The sequence below is a fragment of the Hippoglossus hippoglossus genome, chromosome 17 (assembly GCF_009819705.1).
Source record: "Hippoglossus hippoglossus isolate fHipHip1 chromosome 17, fHipHip1.pri, whole genome shotgun sequence".
In the NCBI taxonomy this organism is placed as follows: domain Eukaryota; kingdom Metazoa; phylum Chordata; class Actinopteri; order Pleuronectiformes; family Pleuronectidae; genus Hippoglossus; species Hippoglossus hippoglossus.
In genome coordinates this window covers 6,060,569-6,080,282 of record NC_047167.1, presented here as the reverse complement: position 1 = coordinate 6,080,282, position 19,714 = coordinate 6,060,569, and the positions used below count along the sequence as shown (strand labels likewise).

Genomic DNA, 19,714 nt, shown 5'->3' with positions numbered 1-19,714 from the left:
GCAATATATGAGGAGGCTGCACCATGAAGTGCTTTATGGGTGATCAATAAAATCTTAAGATCAATTCTAAAACTGACAGGTAACATGTGAAGAGAGCCTAAGTGATGTGAGGTTTTTTCATGGTTTTCTGATTTGGCCAGTTCGGTTATTTACTGCAGCTAGTTGTGGAGCTAAGTGCACATAGTTTTATGACAGAAAAAAAACTAAAGTTAGACCAAGTCATGTCTTAAAATGCTGCAATATGTGACTGATGATATTTCTGACAGCTTGGCACTTTAGCTGTTTGAGCTAGAATTGATGTCAGCTTCACAGTCTGACAGAACCGACAGGTTCACAACTCCCACAGGTCCCCAATCAGAGCTTTGAGCAAAGTTAGCTTTAAATGATCGCTACTAGGGGCTTGAGAACAGGTGAACCCAGACACAAACAGACATGGAGACAGGAATGAAGTAACATATTTATTGCAAAGCACAGGGGAAGATGTGGAGCAGGCAAGCTGAGAACCAGGAACTCAAGCAGCAACTTACTGACCGGGCTAGCAGGTCGAGAATGAGATCCGAGGGTGGCTGATTGCTCCAGGTTTCAGGGTTGACCAGACGAGGGGCGGGAGACAGGGGTCAGAGTCAGAACAGACAGGACCGCAAGGGAGACAGAGAACAGGATGAGCGCCGGGAAACTGGGGCAACAACAGCTGAATGCTGAAGAGCAAAACTGGTAACAAATGTGGCTCATAGCAGGAACACTGAAGGGAAACTGACTGAGTCCATGATCTGGCAGAGTGGAAGCGGCAGGGATGAGTATTTATAGAGGTCTTCATTATGTAACTGGCTGCAGCTGGTGGGGTTCTGCTCCGACTCCGACACACCTGTCACACACACACACACACACACACACACAGAGGGAGACTACAAGTAACAGGTACGAGAGACACAGAATTGGAGGTGGATGATGACATTTAAAGTTGCTCTAAAGTTACAAGTTACGCCGATACATGTGCTTGGCCAATCACGAGTCAGTCTCATCTGTCAATTATAAAGTTTCACCTTGTTTCCCTACCAAACTTGTCAGAAACATGAGCATTTGGACATGCATCATGCGTCACGACCTAAAGTGCATCTTTGAGAACATTTTCATAGGATGACTCAGTTGATGTTGACGTCTGTACTCACAGTTTGGTTTTAATTAGTTATTTGATGCTGTTAAAAAAAACGGGCTGAAACGCCATGATTGACAGGTGAGACATGCTGGTGATTGGTTGAACGTGTGAATCCGCCTGACCTCGACACCACGACTGCATCCCTAAATCACTCCTGCTCTGTGGGAAGAAGTGATGACACGTCAACCAGGCTTATTTACAGTATACGCGTTCAACATATTATTATAGCTTGTCCAAATCAATAATAGGAAACTCAAACATTCACCTTCCACAGCTTATTAAGACAGCGTTAATGTGTGTTATAAAAAGACACAAACTGTGAAAATCTTCTTTGAAAATCACACTTGGTTTGAACAAAAAAAATTATTAACTGCAGCAGATATTAAATTGTTCACATCTACATATATTGTAGGAAAAGAAAACTGTGAAATAAATGTAGCACATTACATTTGCAGTGAAATGAATTAAACTCAGCATCTGAGAGTTGCGGTAGCAGATGGACATGACGTACCACAGCAGAGTGGAGGTGGATTCATGAGTAGTCAGGAGTCCGGACGGACACAAGATGTGTGTCTGCGGTCCAGTCGACCACCGGCTTTAATTCCAAAATCGAACTAATGATGTCCTGGGGTAGGAGGTTTGTTGGTCGACTTGAACTCCCATCAAAGCTGCTGTTTTGGACGGGGCTGCGTTTGAGGACCAGGGGGCTTCTTGGGAGGAAATCAGAGCTCATTCTCAACTGTCTGGGTGATGAAGAGCCTCACGGTACCAGCAGCTGCCCAGAAAAGCTCACAGTCTACCGAAGCTCCCGGCTGTTGCCTCTCCTGGTCGTGATGATGAAGACTGATTGATGTTAGCCTACGCCCGCGGTGTGTGCGTGTGTGTGTGAACAGCGCACACAGTCCCACATTTGCCTTTTATATATCTGTGCGTTTCCCTGATCCTCTGCGTGTCTTTTTTTTCTGTGTTCCCTCAAACGCTCCCACTCATGCTCCCGTGCACTCACACAATCAAAGCCAGCCACCCTGCCGCTCGACTCAATTACAGACCCAGGCTTTTAAAAAGACACCCTCAAATCCGGCCCCAGCGTCTCCCAAGGTCAACACTGCTTATTCCTCGTGGCATTTACCAGAGGGAGAGGATTACGTTGGAGTGTATGAACCAGGTATCAGCCGTACATTAACGAGTAGAAAGGACAGGTCCAGCTTCGCGAGGTTGAACTTTTCACGGCGCTCGAATTTTCTCGCTGTGTGACGCATGATTCGAGGAACTAAGTGGGTTTGTTGTGTGTATGGTTCTGAAGGTGTCAGGGGATTTCTGAAGCCCGGAGGAGACAGTATAACAGAGGGCGAAGTAGGCTACCGTTCAAATAGGAGTTGTTTTTTGGTTAAATGATGAGTGGAGAATGTGGGAATATTTTCAGACGCGTCATTGGCAAACATCACGCTCCAGCCGCACTTTCCTTTGGGCCTCATTATGAAATGGCGTACACCGTGCTCCAAATGTATTTGGACAGCACCGTGCTTTTTGATGTTTTTTTTCCTCCACGTTCTGTGGTGCAAGAAAAGCTTTAATTTTATTTTCATCCATATCAAATGAACTTTTTAAAGGTAGCGGCGCGTTTTGAACACTTAAGGTGACAAATATGTAGACACACAGTCGATCATTTTTAGTATCTTGCTGCATATTATTCAGAGATTATTTGAAGCCTTTATCCCAGAAATATCATTGGACTCTTGATATTTTATTTCTGCGTTTGCATTAATACTGGACTGCATGTTTCTCAGTGGGCTTATTGTTTTCATGAGAACATGTCAGAAAGCGAGCAGATACATTTTTCTTGCCAACTGGTCCCTAAAATATGTAGCACACAAGGCAGACAGATGTAAAAGAAAAGTGCTAAAGGGGACTTTCTATTACCGTCTCATTCCACATCAACTCCTCGGCTGATTAAGCTCTTAATTATGGCTGTGCAGTGTGGAATACATGGTTGGCTAATTGTCTGAGAGTAAACAAGGGTGATAGGTACCGAATCACATCTCAAACTATCAGTTTCCTGTTACAAAGCTTCAGGGTAGGCGCAGTAGATAAACTAATCCATAGGGAAATTAAGATGATGGCGACCATCACAGCGCCGTATACGTTTGTAATCGGGCCATACTGTTGTTGTAAAGACGGATTTGAAATTCCATACCCTTGTAGTCATTTATTCAGACATGTTTTTCCATGTTTACTGTAGCTGAATAATTTATGGCTGCGTGCACTCCACAGCTGAATTCTCTCTGGGATAAAGTGAAATAGAGGCTAGAGCAACGGAAGTGTACCTAAAAATAAGATGACCATTTAACCCGTACAATTTTTTTTTAATTCTATCTAATCTGAAAACTGGGTTAATTAGGAGGATAACCTATGTCGAATACTTTGACACTTGAAAATATTGATTATTGATTATATTAGAAACTGGAGCAGTGCCACTTCTACACATGCCAGACAGACAGACAGACATTTCTGGAGTGTTAAGACGAAATGCTCATAACAATCTCTGTTTTGTCTCCTGTTTCTTTTTTGTGAATAATTGATGTAAATTCGAATGATAAGAACGATGCTTCTTTGATACACGCCGGTGCTACTTCAGAATTATTTCTTGTCATTAGTGAGTCAGTTCTACAATATACTTTCACTTTTTAATGGTACTTCCCTTCGTGAGATGTGATTCTTTATTGGTATTGAAATATCATTAAAAGCAACAATCATGGCATCCACCTTTACGCAGGACATTCTCTTTTCACGTCTTATTTACCCTAGCAAAATGAAACAAAGGTATTGCCTTGTATCCAGAGGCTCGTAACTTGTGCTATTTGGAAACTTTCTTGTTTGTTTGCCGTTTGAATTGCTACAACTCAGCTCGGTGACATGTTCGCAGATGGAGACGCAGGTGCCACTTCCCGTTTTTATGTGGATTCCAAACAACCTTGGCTTGCCAATGGTGCCACATAAAAAAGTTGAGGGAGCCATCGCTCTCCCAGTGGTTTGATGGATGTAAAGATAGATGGGCTGACAGATGACTACATAGGTAGCTCTGATAAGACCAGTGTCATTTTATGCACCAGGGAGATGAGACATAGAGAGAGGGGGGAAGAGATAGAGGGGGTAGTTGGGAGAGGACTTCATCATAAATATTACTAATTCATTTCCCCGGAGAGCAACTGTAACAGAGAGAGTGTATGGGAGGAGATAGAGACAGAGAAAGAGGAGGTGTGGACAAGGGAATGAGCATCTTCCTGTGTGTGCTGTGCTGTGCTTAAGAAAAGAAAAAGATGGCGTTGCAAGGAAAGGTGTGATAAAGTTGTCAGGGGAGTAAGACAAAGGGGAATAAGCAAAGAGGGAGTGGGTGAGAAGAGGAGATGAAGAAAGTGTGGAGGAAACCACAGAGAGGGGACAGGGAGACAAATGTACAAGAAAGGGGAGCGGAGGAGCAAATGAAACTCAGGCGGGATAATCGAGGTATTATGTCCTTTAGTGAGGAAAAGAAAAGAGGAGTGCACTCAACAAAGAGGGATGAGTGGGTGAGCTGAAAGAGTACTCACAGATTGGAATAACCTTGTGTGTGTGTGTGTGTGTGTGTTTTCATTTGTGGCGTGAGCTTCTTCTTCATCTGTTGGAATTCACCTGTGTGTTTATTTGTCTTTTTCTGCACACTTGCACGATCAGTAGACGTGGAGCCAACACACACACATGGACACACACTCCTGACTCCCACTCGCTCAGTGTGTACTCTTCACACACCCGGTACCCTCGTGTCCCTTATCGCACTCTCCCCCATCTGTTCCTGTTTTAAAACGGCCTCGGCGGACAATCATTTTTAGTCAGTGTGGCAGAAAGTGTCTGTGCTGAGAAATCCCACTTGTCAAACCATCCACTTTCACAGTCCGACTACAAAATACTGGAACCATTGTTAATGAACGTTTGTGTTTGCTGCCAAGGAATAATTTCCATTCCTGGGGTTAATCAGTTGCTTCATACTGTTCTTTAATAATGAATCATTTGTTATGCAATTTTCATGCAGAAAATGATGTTAATGGAACATGAGGAGTAAGTTGCCTGCTTTGTGTTCTCACAGTTCTTTCTATATAATAATGGCCGATTACATACCACAGAGAGTCTATATGTGTAACAAAATAGCCATCATCGCCAGAACAGCCACCAGCGCTGGGATCAGCTAACATCATTTTCTGTCACTTCCTCTTTAGCAGCCGCATCACATCCAATAAAATCCAGTGCATATTGAAAATGGCTTGTGTCCTCTTCAATAGGGCATCGATAATGAATTTAGTTAAATGGCATGACTAATGTCCATTTGCAGACTAGTAATGGGCTCATCAGAGTAGAGGGACACGTGCATGGGGCCAATCCGGGCCAGTGCGGCCGCCCACGTCCCGTCGTCCTGTCCAACGATCGCCACCCACGTGCCGAGGTCTCCCATTGTTTGGACTGGCACGATATAGAGACGTGAAGCCGGCACTCTTTAGAATGCATGAAAGCGAGTCCCGGGGGCAAGCGCACTAAAGCGTGAAGGAGGGAGGAGGGAGACAACAGGATGGAGGGGATAGAGATGGGGGGAAACAGAAAGAAAGCAGAGGAGTAAGGCTAATGGCTTTATGGTGACAGTGATAATCAGGCTCGCTGAAAATCACTTCATCTCACACAGAGCTGAAGGGATTGCTGGGAAATGGAACGGAGCAGGTTTTCAGTGTTGTGTTTCATTGCCCTGATGCAGACAGATGTATGTATGTTTATGTATGCAGGTGTAATTCTGTGCATGTGCACATAACATGAAAGAGGACGAGTTAAGGGCTGGTATCTGGCTTATTATTGACAGCTCTGGCAGATTCTATAGGTTTAAAAACATCCCTGGAGAAGTTCCTTGCACATCAACATACTGTATCATGTACAGTACATATAAAAAATCTGTATCTGCAGCTAGTGCAGGAGCAGGAGATAGCGCTGAGGCATGAAAAGTATTTCCTGAAATGGCTCCCTCATATCACAACGCACAATTAGGCCTGCTACATCAGTGCCTTTGCCCTGGAGTCAATAGTGGCACAGTACAGAGCTCTGCTTGGTTCCTTATCCTGCGTGGGTATGAATGCTGCTGCAGCCCACTAACTGTATTATTGTGTGTGTGTTGGTGTGTATTATGTCCAGCGGGTGCACGAGTGTTGAAGTAGCAGGGTCAGTCAGCCTCGTGGGTAGTGGCGCTTTGTCCTCCTCGCTGGCTCCCCCTTGTTCCCCTGCACATACACATGCACAAACAAATGAGGCTTTACTCGGAGGTTAGCGCTACATCAAATTGGCTGCTCCTGGAGGAATCCGCGGCCAGCGCTTCCCCTGACGAGCTTTTCTTCCACAATCCTGTGCAGCCAAAAGATCCTCCGAGGAGAGATTCATTGTGCAGTAATCACCCTATACAACACCGGGTTTTCAATAGACCTACATGTGGGCAATCCAGCCTTACGGAAGCCCAAGAGGGTCTTAAATTTTCTACACTCTGAGAATTTTCACTCTCAAAACTTTCCCCCACCATCACAGAGGGAGAAAAACAGGGAAATTTAAAACTTCATTAAATTGCCCAAACGGGGCCATTTTCTCTCCCTGTTTCTTTTTCTTTTCCTGGTATAAGCTCGGGCCTCTGTGGAAATTAGGTGAATCCATCACGCTCTCTCCGGCGTTGCCTGGGCCCTTTGCTTTTAGGGAACATACAGGAAAGGCAGGGAGAGTGGCTGCAAAAGAGTCTGTCTTGACAATTTTTTATTCTCTCACGTTACTTTTTCATCTCGCCTGGCAGTCTGCCCCCTCACGCAGAATAATAGGAGCTAAAGCCTTTCTCTTCTTTGCCAAGCCATCAGTGAGCCATGGAGCACCAAGGAAGAAGAAGTGATTTCCATGTTAATGGGAACCTCCCCAGGAGTGTCGAAACCTTTCTCTCCTTTCCTTCCATCACTCCTTCCTCGCTTCCTCTCTGCTTTGTGCCCACCTACCTTCAGCCGCTGTCGTGCCCGAGCACTCAATCCCTCTCACTGTTGTCTTGCAACGTTCCCTTACACCTCTCAGCCTCTGTTTACTTCTCCTTTCTTCTCCCTCTCCTCTCTCGCGCTCTCTTTCTCTCTGTCGAGCTTGATGAATGGAGTCGCTGGACTGTGAGCGGCACATCCTCAGCGGGGTGTGGTGGGCCATCGCTGGCTGTCGCACATCGCTGTGTGTCTTCTTTCAGTTAGCCTGCCTCTCGTGTTGGTACCCACGAGTGCAAATCTCCAGCCCATCAAAATGGATGCTTGGAAAGAACTTAGACAGAAACACAAACACTTTGTGAGAGTCTTTTAAAAATCCCTTATACCCTGCCACTGAGGAACTACACTGATGTGCACTTGGATGAGCATGAACATCCCCACCTAACCCCCTTTGAGGATCCCTGCTCAGCCGACTGAACAGGCTCCTGAGGTCTTTTCTGTCCCCTCCTGCCTCCACCACACTCTTGACCCTCTCCTCCTTTGCCTCTCAGACACAACTGGAAACGGGCCAGCATGTCATCTCACTCCAGATATTCTAAGTAGCTCCATCTACTATACAGTCTCTGTCAGAGAGGCGGCGGTGGGTATACTACTCTGCTGCAGGGGTGCGAAATGAATTGCCTCAGCCCTGTACTCTCATACCTTATACATAAAGGCTTGCAAGGCCAAACTGAGTGCTCCTCCGAAAACTTTCATCGCTCTTATAAATCATAAAAATACCTTTCTATATTGGATAAACACATGATCATTTTGCGAGCTGAGCGGGATGTGAGGTAAATTTTTAGGGGGATGCAGATGTGCAGATGCCAAGATGGACCTAAGAGGAATCTGAGGGTCACAGATAAGCAGGAGCTGCTCGTTGTAAGATGTGGAATCTTTTCATGATTTGCACTGAGAACCAGAAAAGGAAAGAAGGGATAGGAGAGTAGAGACTGGATGGAGATAGGGCCCGTGCTCAACGTTTAGAAACAAACTGTTGTCACATCTCCCAATGATTCATTATCGTACCGAAAGGAAAACATCTACTTGGTTTCGAGTAATTATGTCCATCCATAATTTTTCTGTAAATAGCGTTTTTTTTGTTTTCTCCGACAACACTGTCGAAGCTGTGCACCTGCACTGTCATTGTTTTTCCAACACTGTACAAAGTCTCCCGTGTGGTTTAGTACATTGCAACTGCTGCACTTGCAATTATGGGTTCAACTCTCACCAGGCTCATTTTGTCACAGCGCATGAATGCAAAGTACACTGATTTGCATAAAACACTCTAAAACTAGTTTACAGAAGTAATCTGTTACAGATAAACTGCTTAAATATATTCATAATGCAAATGATATATTTATCAACATCTGCCACCTTTATCAGCTGTTATTTTAAGCTTTGTAAAGTCACAACAGTTGCAATATAGTGTTGTGCAATAACCAGTTATCTGCTAGTTCTGTCTAATTTGTCTGAAGACCAATCACAGCTACTGCAATGTACTGTAGTTACTGTTTCTCTTCTCTTCTCCTCTCTTCTCTATTCTTCTCTTCTTAAATAATACAAATAATTGTTAAAGGTAGGGTTGGTAAAAAGCTTTTTATCTTATTGGTTGAAATCCTCTTCTTCACGTCCTGATAGTACGATGGCGAGATGTCTCACGCAAATGCAAACCCCACAAGACAACTGCAAAAGCCACAACTCGAATGTTAAAGCCACATCACGAATGCAAATGGAACACGCCGAGGAGACACACACGCTGAAGCAGAGATGATAGCCAGAAGATAGCAATCGAGTCACGGAAAAGTCGCCTGGTATCAGTTGTCAGTCAGTGCGCGTTCATGTGTTTTGGGGGGTAGCTTTGACAAGAGCCCTGTTAAAAGAGGGTGAGATGCATTGGTGGCACTTTTTCAAAGAGTAGCCTGCTCTTGCTAACTTTTTCGAGGATTACTTACCTAGCTTTAATTGGACAAAACTTCTCAAAGTTTAAAACATATTTAATCTCACTTTTTGGGCTGCGAGTAAAAGCATTTGATCAACTTTTCCACCACAATCACATAATGTTTGCAATCACTGTAAATCATCTTGTACAAACAAGCCTGAGAAAACATCTCATTTAGTTCTTGTTGGATTCTTTTTTCGGTTCTTCTCGTTCCAGCTTCTTCTTTCGAAACTCACTGTGTTGTCGCAAATTGATGGGATTTTTTTTTTCATTCTCCCTCTCAACAAGAAGCGTTTTCTCATCTCAGTGAATCCATGTCCTGATGTCTGCCGCCTGCCTTCAGGCTGGAACAACACCTTGTGTTAATTAAAGCCAACCTCCGGATTTTCCCCGCTCCGCACCAGCACATTTTGTGGGTAAAATTGAGCATTTGATTCCCTAAAAGACTTTGACTAATTTCCTCTGGCTCTAATGCTCTGTTGTAGTTGCAAAAGAGAAATAATGATTGTGGTGATAACCTAAACAATTAGGTAATAGGCAATAATTTCCAATAATTGTTATTCCCTAATTAAGTTTTACGTCTCCGGAGCGCAAATCAGAGATGGAGGAAATGAAATGAAGGGAGAAAGTAATTAAAATGGAGGTGGCTAATACCAGCGCGCTTTCTATCCTTTTATTTTCCCTTTCCCTCTGTTTCTCTTGCTCTGTATTAATATTTCATCTAAAGTTCAATGCTTTCTGCTTCACTAGACAGTAAAATCACTGCTGGAGACATTGCTCTCATTCACATCTCTCTCTCTCTTCTTCCCTCCCCTCTCTTTTCTGTTGTCACACTCAGCCCTTCTTCGTTCTCCCATTTCCTGTCCTTCCCTTGACCTCTCGTCGTGCATTTCTCTCTCGCAATTCTCGCAGGTGCACGGATGTCAAGATGCGAGTCTAGCTGGTTTTTAGCCAGCTGTAAACTCTCCTTTCCCTTCCCTTAGTCATACCAGTCAGCCATCCAGCCCACCAGCCCTTGTCATGGTATTTTAAGCTGCTTTCTGACATGCACTGGACTCCAGATAATCTCCAGACACTCTGAAGGGCTGTATGTGAGAACGCAAATGTCACAGTGTTCAGAGTTTTTCTGACTAGCCCCTTAATAAAAACTCTAGAGAATGTCTGAAGGAGCTGTTGTGTGAACACAGCAGGAGATCCTCCGCAGGATTCACCACTAGCGAGTGGGTGATTCTAGCACGCGGCAGATGTAAAAAACAAAAAAGAATACAAATATCTCTGGATGAAAGAGCAGAGTCATACACGTAGAAGACAGACAAAACTGATGAGATATGTTTGGGTGATAAGAGCTGACGCTGGTGTCAATGTGCTGTAAACAAGGACACGTGATCTCCGCCGCTGCAGGATTTATACGTTACATCCTTCCTCCGCCTGCTGCACCAGCGCTTACTTGAAAGATCCAGACCCAATTGTGCAGACATTCTCTGGAGTTCATGTCTGAAAATGGCATTTATAACCTTACAGCTGAATTTCATTTAAAAGGAATATAATTTGAGACTTTGCCGCTGCATAAAGCTCCATGACATTAGTTACTCATAGATACATGAGCTTTACTTTATCCTGCCCTGATTCAGGATTGACACGTGGTCGAGGAGTCGACATTGTTTAGCACTGTTTCCACTTAGGCACCTTGGTGCGCCCACGCCAGTATGCAAGCAGAGGCATTCATACACTAATGGACTAATGGATGCACGCACACACATACACTCAGGCACACCCCACCTTTTCCTCCTACTTCATATGGCATTAAAGCAGAGCTCAGTAATGGCTAATGGCCGACCTCTCTCTGCACAAGGCAAGTTAAACAGTAACATGCGTTGTTTTATGCTGCGTGGCCCGGAGCCGGAGAAGGAAAAGATCTACACTGTTTAATTGTTAACCCCATTAGTGCTGAGACACAAGGTGTCACTCTCACTTCCACTCTTGCCGCCTGGAGTTTAATTTAACCCTGTTGTGTCTTGGGAAGAATAAAGATTTTTTGCCTACAACAGCAGCTCTGCATTCCTCTCCCCGTCGCAGCCTCAGCTATCACTCCCCCTCTCTGTCTCTGACACTCGTGATCACGCTCTCCACGCCTTGATCCTCCCTTCCTGTCTCTCCGGACCTTTCCGTTAAGCCCTCTCGAGTGCGAGTGCCTGTGTGATGGACTCCCCTAAACGGATGCAAATTTTATTCAGGCTATTTTCAAAACCAGTGCGCTTTAGCCAGCTAGACATTTTTTTAATGACTCCCCTAACTCTATGCCTTCCAACACCACCAGCATCACAAGGAACTCACCGCCTCTGCTTCATCAGATAGGATGTGTCACATGCTCCTTTCCCCCCCACTCAATCCTCTCCTCCTCTCCTCTCTGAGTGATTTTACAACACAGGCCCCGGTCCACACTTATGTTCAAAAAGTGATTCTCTGCTGGTTCTTCACCCTCTGCACTTCTGTCTTTGCACCTTCTCTGTCCCTCTTGTGTTGCATCTTTCAGCTCACATTTATGGCTACATCCACTGTGGATGCAAAACTGTTTTCAAACTAAAATGTTGTAGTGAGTTTTAATCCCCATCCACACTAACACATCTCATAACGCATATCAAGTGACTGCTCATGAACACTGGGCAAGCACCTGCCGGTGTAAACAGGAATGCTCGAATAATAGCTTGTTTCTAGACATGAAAGCCAATAAAATTCAAGTAAAATGCTGAATTTAACAGCATAACAGCTGTTTGCAAAGACAACAGGGTCAGCAACTCTTGTAATTGATTTTGCGTTCTACACTGGTAGCCAAAGCTAATGGCGGTTGTTTTTTACTTAACGTCTTTGTATCTGCAAATCTAGACTAAAACATAGCACGCAAGCTTTCAGAATAAAACAGGACGGCATTTCCAAACTTCTCTGCTTTAGCGGCTCTAAAACTCCAGGTTGTGTGGACGAGAGGAGTATCCATAGCAAAGTTGAAAGTAGTATTAGTAGTGTGGATGTAGTCTGTTCACAGTCACCGCCTCCTAGATCAGTCCCAGTCCTCCTCCCCCTCTCCATCCAGCAGTTCTGTCATCGTAATACTTTTTCTGCACTTTTAAACCTGCGTTAAAGTACACCCTTCCTAATTAACTCCCACCACCCGTCCTTTCACTTCATTTCCAACTAATCCCCCCTGCCAACATGGCCCCATTCATCTGATCACAATAGTCCCTGACCAATTGTTACTGAACTTATTTGTCATGGGGAATCAGAACAGGCTGATATGGATGAAGTGAAAAAGACATGAAGAGGGTCTTTCTTGTCTGTGAAGTATCGCCCAAATACAGCTCAGGAGGGCTTTCCATCTTCTCTCCCTGGCACAATTATGGCCAGCCCAGTGGGGAGCACCTATATTAGTGAGACATGAAGCATTGAACCAGTGCGCCCATGCTGTTTCCTCACAGCCTGCTCTAATGGCTTTACCTGTGCGAACAAAGGCAGAGGACAGATCCCAGCCGCTCTCTATTTTTGTCCGATGTGTGATTTTTATCAGGGACCCGTGCTGCTTTTCAAGCTTCTCTATGTGCTGAACGAGCCGGGGATCTCTCCCTGCCACTCACCTTTTCACCACAGCCTCTTCCCCCCCATCACCTCCCCTCCTCCGTGCTGGATCCTCCTCTTTTTATTTCCCCCACCAGTCCATCACAGGTGGAAAAGATGTATGACTTGTGTTGCCAGCTGCTCTCCTGAGTGAGCAGAAAGCTGATAATGACTAGTTCTAGTCTACACTGCCAGCATCACACCCCCTTTGTCACTGTCCTCGTGAGCGCTTCCTGTGTGTGACAAGAGTGTATTAGAGAGGGAGAGGCTGGAGCATTTCACTCTACCTCTGTGTGTGTGTGTGTGTGTGTGTGTGTGTGTGTGTGTGTGTGTGTGTGTGTGTGTGTGTGTGTGTGTGTGTGTGTGTGTGTGTGTGTGTGTGTGTGTGTGTGTGAGAGAGAGCCCATGTCAGGGAGCTGCTGCGGCAGTGTAGGTGTGCGTTGTCCTGCGTCACCGCACAATAGCACAGATCGATAGAAACCACAGTCTCTGACTTGTAAATAACTTTCCTAATTTGCTGTCTCATTAGCAACAGGCCTGTTTATGTTCGAGTTGCCTTCGTCTCAGCCTTCTGCTGCGATGTCAGTCCCAGATGGTCGGCATGGTAGTCACATAAACTGGCATTTAGCATTGATTCATTGGCACACGGTGTCCTTTTCAGCGGGCAGACCCCTGCGGTACCACGTGGGCGTTGGTATACTCTGTCAGCAGCAGAATATATTTACTTCGAGAGTTGTTATATGACACACAACATAGTTTTATCACGTTATATCAGCCCAATTATGTATTCTTACAGCAGGTGTTACAACAAATTACCAATGGAGACATCCAGACATTACACCCAAATGTCTTAACCATGGGTGTTATTACGCTGCTATAACACCCTGCACTTTTCTATGTATGCGTTCCACCTGATCCGCAGGGATTTTCATTCAGGTACAAGAGCATCAGTGAGGTCAGACACTGATGGTTTTTGATAACACCCCTGGCTCACAGTCTGTGCTCTTATTCGTCCCCAAGGTGTTGGAAGGGGTTGAGGTCATGACTCTGTGCAGATCCGTCGAGTTCTTCTTCACCAAAGTGGGAAATCCATTACTTTACACTCTCGGGACCTGTTAAAACAGGAAATGGCCCTCACCTAACCAATAAGTTGGAAGCACTCTATAGTTCACGTTGTTATTACACAAAGACTTTCCTTCATTGGAACTAAGGAGCAAAATCGGCCAAAAGTATGTGGACATTATTTTCAATGTACTTTACTATCATTGCTGTTGGAGTAAAATCAGATTATGATTGAATATTCCAAAAACATCCACTCTTGATTCTATTTACAGATACCAGGGGTGGATCCAGGGGCAGGGCCAAGGGGGGCACTGGCCCCAGCTGAAATCTGATTAGCCCCTGAAGTACCCCTGTCGTGTCAGTAGTCTTTTTTTGTTTTAAATAAACTAGGCACTTACTATCAATACCAACGAAATGTCTATTTGTTAAAAAAAAAATTCCAAGCTTTTTTTACACAACGTACTTAAAACGGAATCATTTAAACATCTTTCAATGATGTGTGGCTTTGATCAAAGCTATAGAGCTTACAGTAAACAAGGAATGACTTAAATGTGCACATTACTAAATCAGTAGTTGTGTGTGTGGATATTGGACACATAATTTGCCCCTCTGTAAATGATGGCCCCTTTATGGCCCCTGATTTATAACATTCCTACATCTGCCACTGCCAGATAATAATTTGCTCCCTTCTAATACCTTCTAAGCAAATTTAGAAAGATAAACATGAAACAACCCTGTCTCTTAGGAAATATGTACATATTTGTTCTGCCAGTTACGTTAAAGTTGAGGCATACTGTATGTATTTGCTACATTTATACATTTATAACAAAGTTGTGCAGGACTGTGATGCCAGAGACCAGGGTTCACACTCTTGAGTCTTGAGAGTGGTTTGATTTAGGAAACATCAGCACCGTGGTCAAGGATAGGGAAAGATTATATTTATGGTTCAATGTTAATATTGTGAACTTGTCTTGTCTTGTGCTTCTAATCATTGTTGACTCTTAAATATTTAACCAAGTCGATGATCGTACTCTAACCTCAACCATGTGATGTGGATGCCTGAACCTAAGCATAAATATTTTATCATGCTTATATTTGCCACAAGGAGATATTGTATTGCAGGAGTGGATATTGTAGGAGAAAAAAAGAAACATCTTTTCAGTAAATATTTTGCAAAAAATATATTTTTATTAGACTCTAAGATTGCAGGCTTGAGCATTTCCCAACACAACAAGTCACATCTTGCCCAAGGAAACTTGGGCATGCCAACTGGAGAAGCCAGGGATCAAACCATTGATTCTCTCGAGCCTCAGCCAAACATTTTACTATACATTTATAAACTGTTTAATTACTTAGATCTACTGATCTATTACAGAATATATCCAAGATCTAGTAATGGCAACATGCATACATGCAGTACACAATGCACATTTAAATAAAATCCTTGTACAAGTTGACAGTACTGTCTTCAGTCAAAGGTTACATCCACACTACAATGTTTTAGTTTAAAACACGTCACTGTTGCTACGTTTACGCCTGGAGTCAACACTACTCCAGAGTTTTTGAGCGCCATTACTGGAGTTTGGAAACTGTAGCATGGATGGGCAAAAACGGACGATGTTGGCTCAGCCACCAGCATTCACTTCCTGATTGTTTTTACTAGTTGTAACACTACTACAAGCATTGAATGCAAAACACGGTGAACACTTAGTGTCAGTAACAGTTTCACCTCGTGATCGTTCGAAGAAGTGAATCCCTGGTCTCTTTTTCACCATTGTAGTTCCTCGTTCGCACATATCAAGCTTACATGAATGGTCATGTGATATGCGTTTTCAGGTGTTCTAGTATTGCCCCGGACTAGCATTGCCGTCAAGGTAAATTTGGGTTCAGTAAGTTGCCCAAAGACACTTTGGCATGTGGAATGAGGAGCCAGGGACTGAACCAGTGACATTCTGGTTCGTGAATGTCCCCCTATACCCCCCACCCCCACACAGCCTCCCCATATGTGTCCTACGTCACTTGGGCTTAACCAGCCTTAATCCTCAACCACTAAACCCTGTGTTTAAGTTGTAGCAATTTTCTATGCGTAGCATTTTGGAATGGTTTTGGGATGATTATGATAAAATGTAACCTGAGCACCACTGTGTTTCTCTCGTATTTGCTGTTGCATCTATTATGAAAATGTAATTTCTATAAGTCAGACTTGCATGAAAAGTTGCCTTCAAGCTTGAAATCATTTGCTCGTCATTGGGTTCATCAGGATGAAGAATACCGTTCGGTGTTTGTTATAACTCAAAGAATCTTATTTACGTTTCTAATGTAAAAATGTGTGCAAATTCAACGTTGTGTGATTAGGAGGGGGTCGTGAGTAATGAGCAATAACAACATTCATTCTGGTCGGAAGAGAGTGATGAACAAAGAGAAATGCATTCCTCTTTATGAATAACAGCGATCTGAGAGTTCATTTTATATCACACTATTCGTAAGTACGTTTTAGAGGTGGCACTGATACTGTTTTACCTTTAAGTGACCTTCAATCACTTTTTTAATTTAGTATATAAGGTGAAACCAGTCATTATATTACACATTATGCACTAGGAAACATTCCTTGATGGAGCACCTTGAGTAAACTGCTGGAGGAGGCAGTTGTTCACCAGGAGGTAAATGAAGTAAAGTAAGAAAAAAAGGAAGTGGGTAAAGAGCAGCACGGAGAGCAGCATATGGTACTGGAGCTAATTCATGGCCCTTTAGAGTCATGAGGCCAGCAGTGAGCTGAGTGCTGTGATTGTTACTGCTTGTAATGGTGTGGTGCAAGCTAGCAGCTAACAACTTATTTAACGATGGAAAACTTATTTCATTTTAATATCACTGGTGACATTGTGTCATTTGAACCCTATAATGTTATCTATATTAATGAGGTACTGCACTCTTAAATGTTTGTACATTTTATGACTATTCTGTACTGAAATACACTAATGCTGCTTTTAATATCACATTCATACCAAATTCAAATCTACATGTAAGGGTTGAACATGGCTCATAACCCCACCTAGTGTTTCAAACCGTCTTGGACCTTGCAGGGGTCATGCTTTCGTATAGAGTTAACCATAAGGGATGTCTTCATGTCATGATATATATATATATATATATATATATATATATATCAAAGTTAACTGCCTTTAATCAAAGTCGGGCCGCCAACACCAAAGGCTAGTGAGTGGGAATCTGAAAAGATGCGTTTCTCTTCATGTCACATACTGCCGTTTCGGAGAATGTCCGGAGACTATCAGGAGTTCAGTGCATGTCTGAAAGCTTCTCTAGGGGTGAAGTTACACTTTAATCATCAAGCAGAAATCTCCGCCGCTATTCCAGCAGCCACAGAAGGAGAGCACTAACACACAAATAATCAGATAGTTAGATTAGTGGAGTATTTTACAGGAGATAATTCCTCAATAGCACAGCAATTAACAAACACTAAATTGTGTAAATGAGGAGATCATAGCCGGTAAAATCATTTAACTATAAAAGTCTGTTTGTTGAAAAATATGTAGAAGTATCTGATTCACTGTGGTTTCATGTTGATCAAGAAAGAATTTTGTTCTAATCCCTTCAAATCCATCTTGGCTGTTCTGTTTTTAGAGTTGTCCTTGCAATTATTACCACAGCAATAACATGTTGTCTCATCAGTGGATAACTTCTGTTTGCCAGCTTAGAGAGAAATTATAAATGAGTTATTTTTTACTAATGTGGGGAACATTATATTTCCCTCTTTTGTTCATGGTCTCTTTGAAACACCACGAAATAGCTCATCGCCCAGATGGATATCTTCATTATGAGGAAGATTTCTTCAACAGTTAGCGCCTGCAGGAAAGTGTCCTCGTCCTGTATAGACAACGTCAATAACAGGAAGAAAACAGAATAGTTGTAAAACATGGTTAGTACTATGTTTACCCCTTTATGCATCAAGCATAAAATCCAGTTCTATGGCAGAAGCCAGGGTGAGTATTTTTGTCAGCATCTGATTAGTCTGGACAACCCTGTTTGAATCCCTTCTTCTAATAATACATAACCCATCATTCCCTGACTTCCTATAGAAGTATAATCAGGGATTTAGCCACTCTACCACTGAGAAGTATTTGTATTATTTCTGTCAAATTTTGGGGGGGGGGTTCAACAGCCTGTGGGTGTTTACTCTTTAGATTTAAACTCGCTCATGGTAGATTTGCTCTGCCAGTTTTAGTATTAGACTCTGTATATATAAAGAACAGTTCAGTGTTTCTCAAACAGGGTGGAATATTTTTAAGTCTGTTTTTGGTGTCTGGAGGGGTGGAGGGTTAGAATCGGGTGACTTGAACTCATGAAATCAGTATTTCCAAAATCCTAACCACTGGTTTTAAAAGAGACGGATTATGCTTTTTCTGTATTTTCTGTTATCCTCTAGTGTTTTATAGGTTTTTTGTGTAGGTAAAAGGTTACAAAGGTAAAAAGTATACAATAAAGAGATCTCCTCTCACCCACAGAACACTCTTCATGAATTTCCTGAAATGCACGCCTAGTAGGGCCATCACTTTTTCTCGAAATCAAGTAAATCAACTGATTTGATATGACTGGTGATTAGTTTGAATATATCAATAGATTTGTGCTTGTTAAAGTTCTACGGTGTACAACCCAAAATACATCCACACGCCGCTTCTCAGATGCTTTGGTGTCATGATTCCCTGCAGCTTTTCTTGTTCGCATTCTCCCTTTTCGAAGCTAAACAACATAAAATAACTAATTTCACTGGTCAATAGGTGAAGCTGATGAATTTCAAATAAAAGTGCAGGTTCTAATGCCTTGCAGCTAGTCTAGCACCAGGCCAGATAAAGCGGGAGCGGCAGATAAGGTCTAGACTGGAAGCAATTGACCGATGACATTGCAGGGGGCCACCATCAGAGCGGACTGGGCTGCAGCAATGGACAGTTTGAGAAAAGGGATGTGTTTTCTGAACATTAGACAATGTAAACCTTTTCAAATAGTAACCCAAATTAAATAACCTTTGAGCATAATAATAAAATAATTATGTTTCCTGCTTAAACTCAACTGAAACCTAGCTATGGGGTTGGTCGTTTATAAGCCACTGGCGAAATCATGTCTTGCCAATCGCAGTGCCAGAATAAACTGAGCAATTGGAAATGTTTTAAAGCGGTGACAACAAAACAGTTTCGTTATTTATAGGTTAGAAGATTTGTTGGAGAGAGGAGCCCCTGTGTGTTTTCATGAAAATTAGTATTTAGTCCTGGGGAAGCCTCTCGCTACAGATATCAGATACAGATATCAGCAGACTAAAAAAGACGACAATCAAACACCATGACTGATAACTTTGGTTGCCAGTGCCACTTTGATGTGTGAACTGTTATAACGGATCCGCAAAGAGAAATAACCTCACATTTTGTCTCGCTGTGATGTTGTCAGATTTACAAAATTCATCTGACTGTGTGCTGGCTCAGATACTGTCTGGTTGAAGTGCTGGCTATCTTTTATTCTGTCAGCCCAATGTGCTTGTTCGATGTTGTTCTCCCTCACATTTACAGGTCTATCTGATTCCTGTAGCTTTAGCCTAGCAGATAACAGCTCTGTTTGAATGAGGCTGTCTGTTTGCGTGTGTGTGTGTGTGTGTGTGTGTGTGTGTGTGTGTGTGTGTGTGTGTGTGTGTGTGTGTGTGTGTGTGTGTGTGTGTGTGTGTGTGTGTGTGTGTGTGTGTGTGTGTGTGTGTGTGTGTGTGTGTGTGTGTGTGAGCTGTGATATCTTACCTTTTCCCTCACTCAATTTCTATCTTTCCTATCATACTTAGTCTTGTCAGGGCTGCCGGTGGCCGCTCTGTGTGTGTGTGTGTGTGTGTTTGTGTTGGGAAAAAATAAA

The 19,714-nt window shown here is 43.1% G+C and overlaps 1 protein-coding gene across 3 annotated transcripts in view; it reads left to right on the top strand.

Moving 5' to 3' along the window:
* LOC117778903 overlaps window positions 1–19,714 on the top strand; it is a 148,586-nt gene that overhangs the window by 90,162 nt on the left and 38,710 nt on the right. The gene's annotated exons all lie outside the window — the stretch shown is intronic.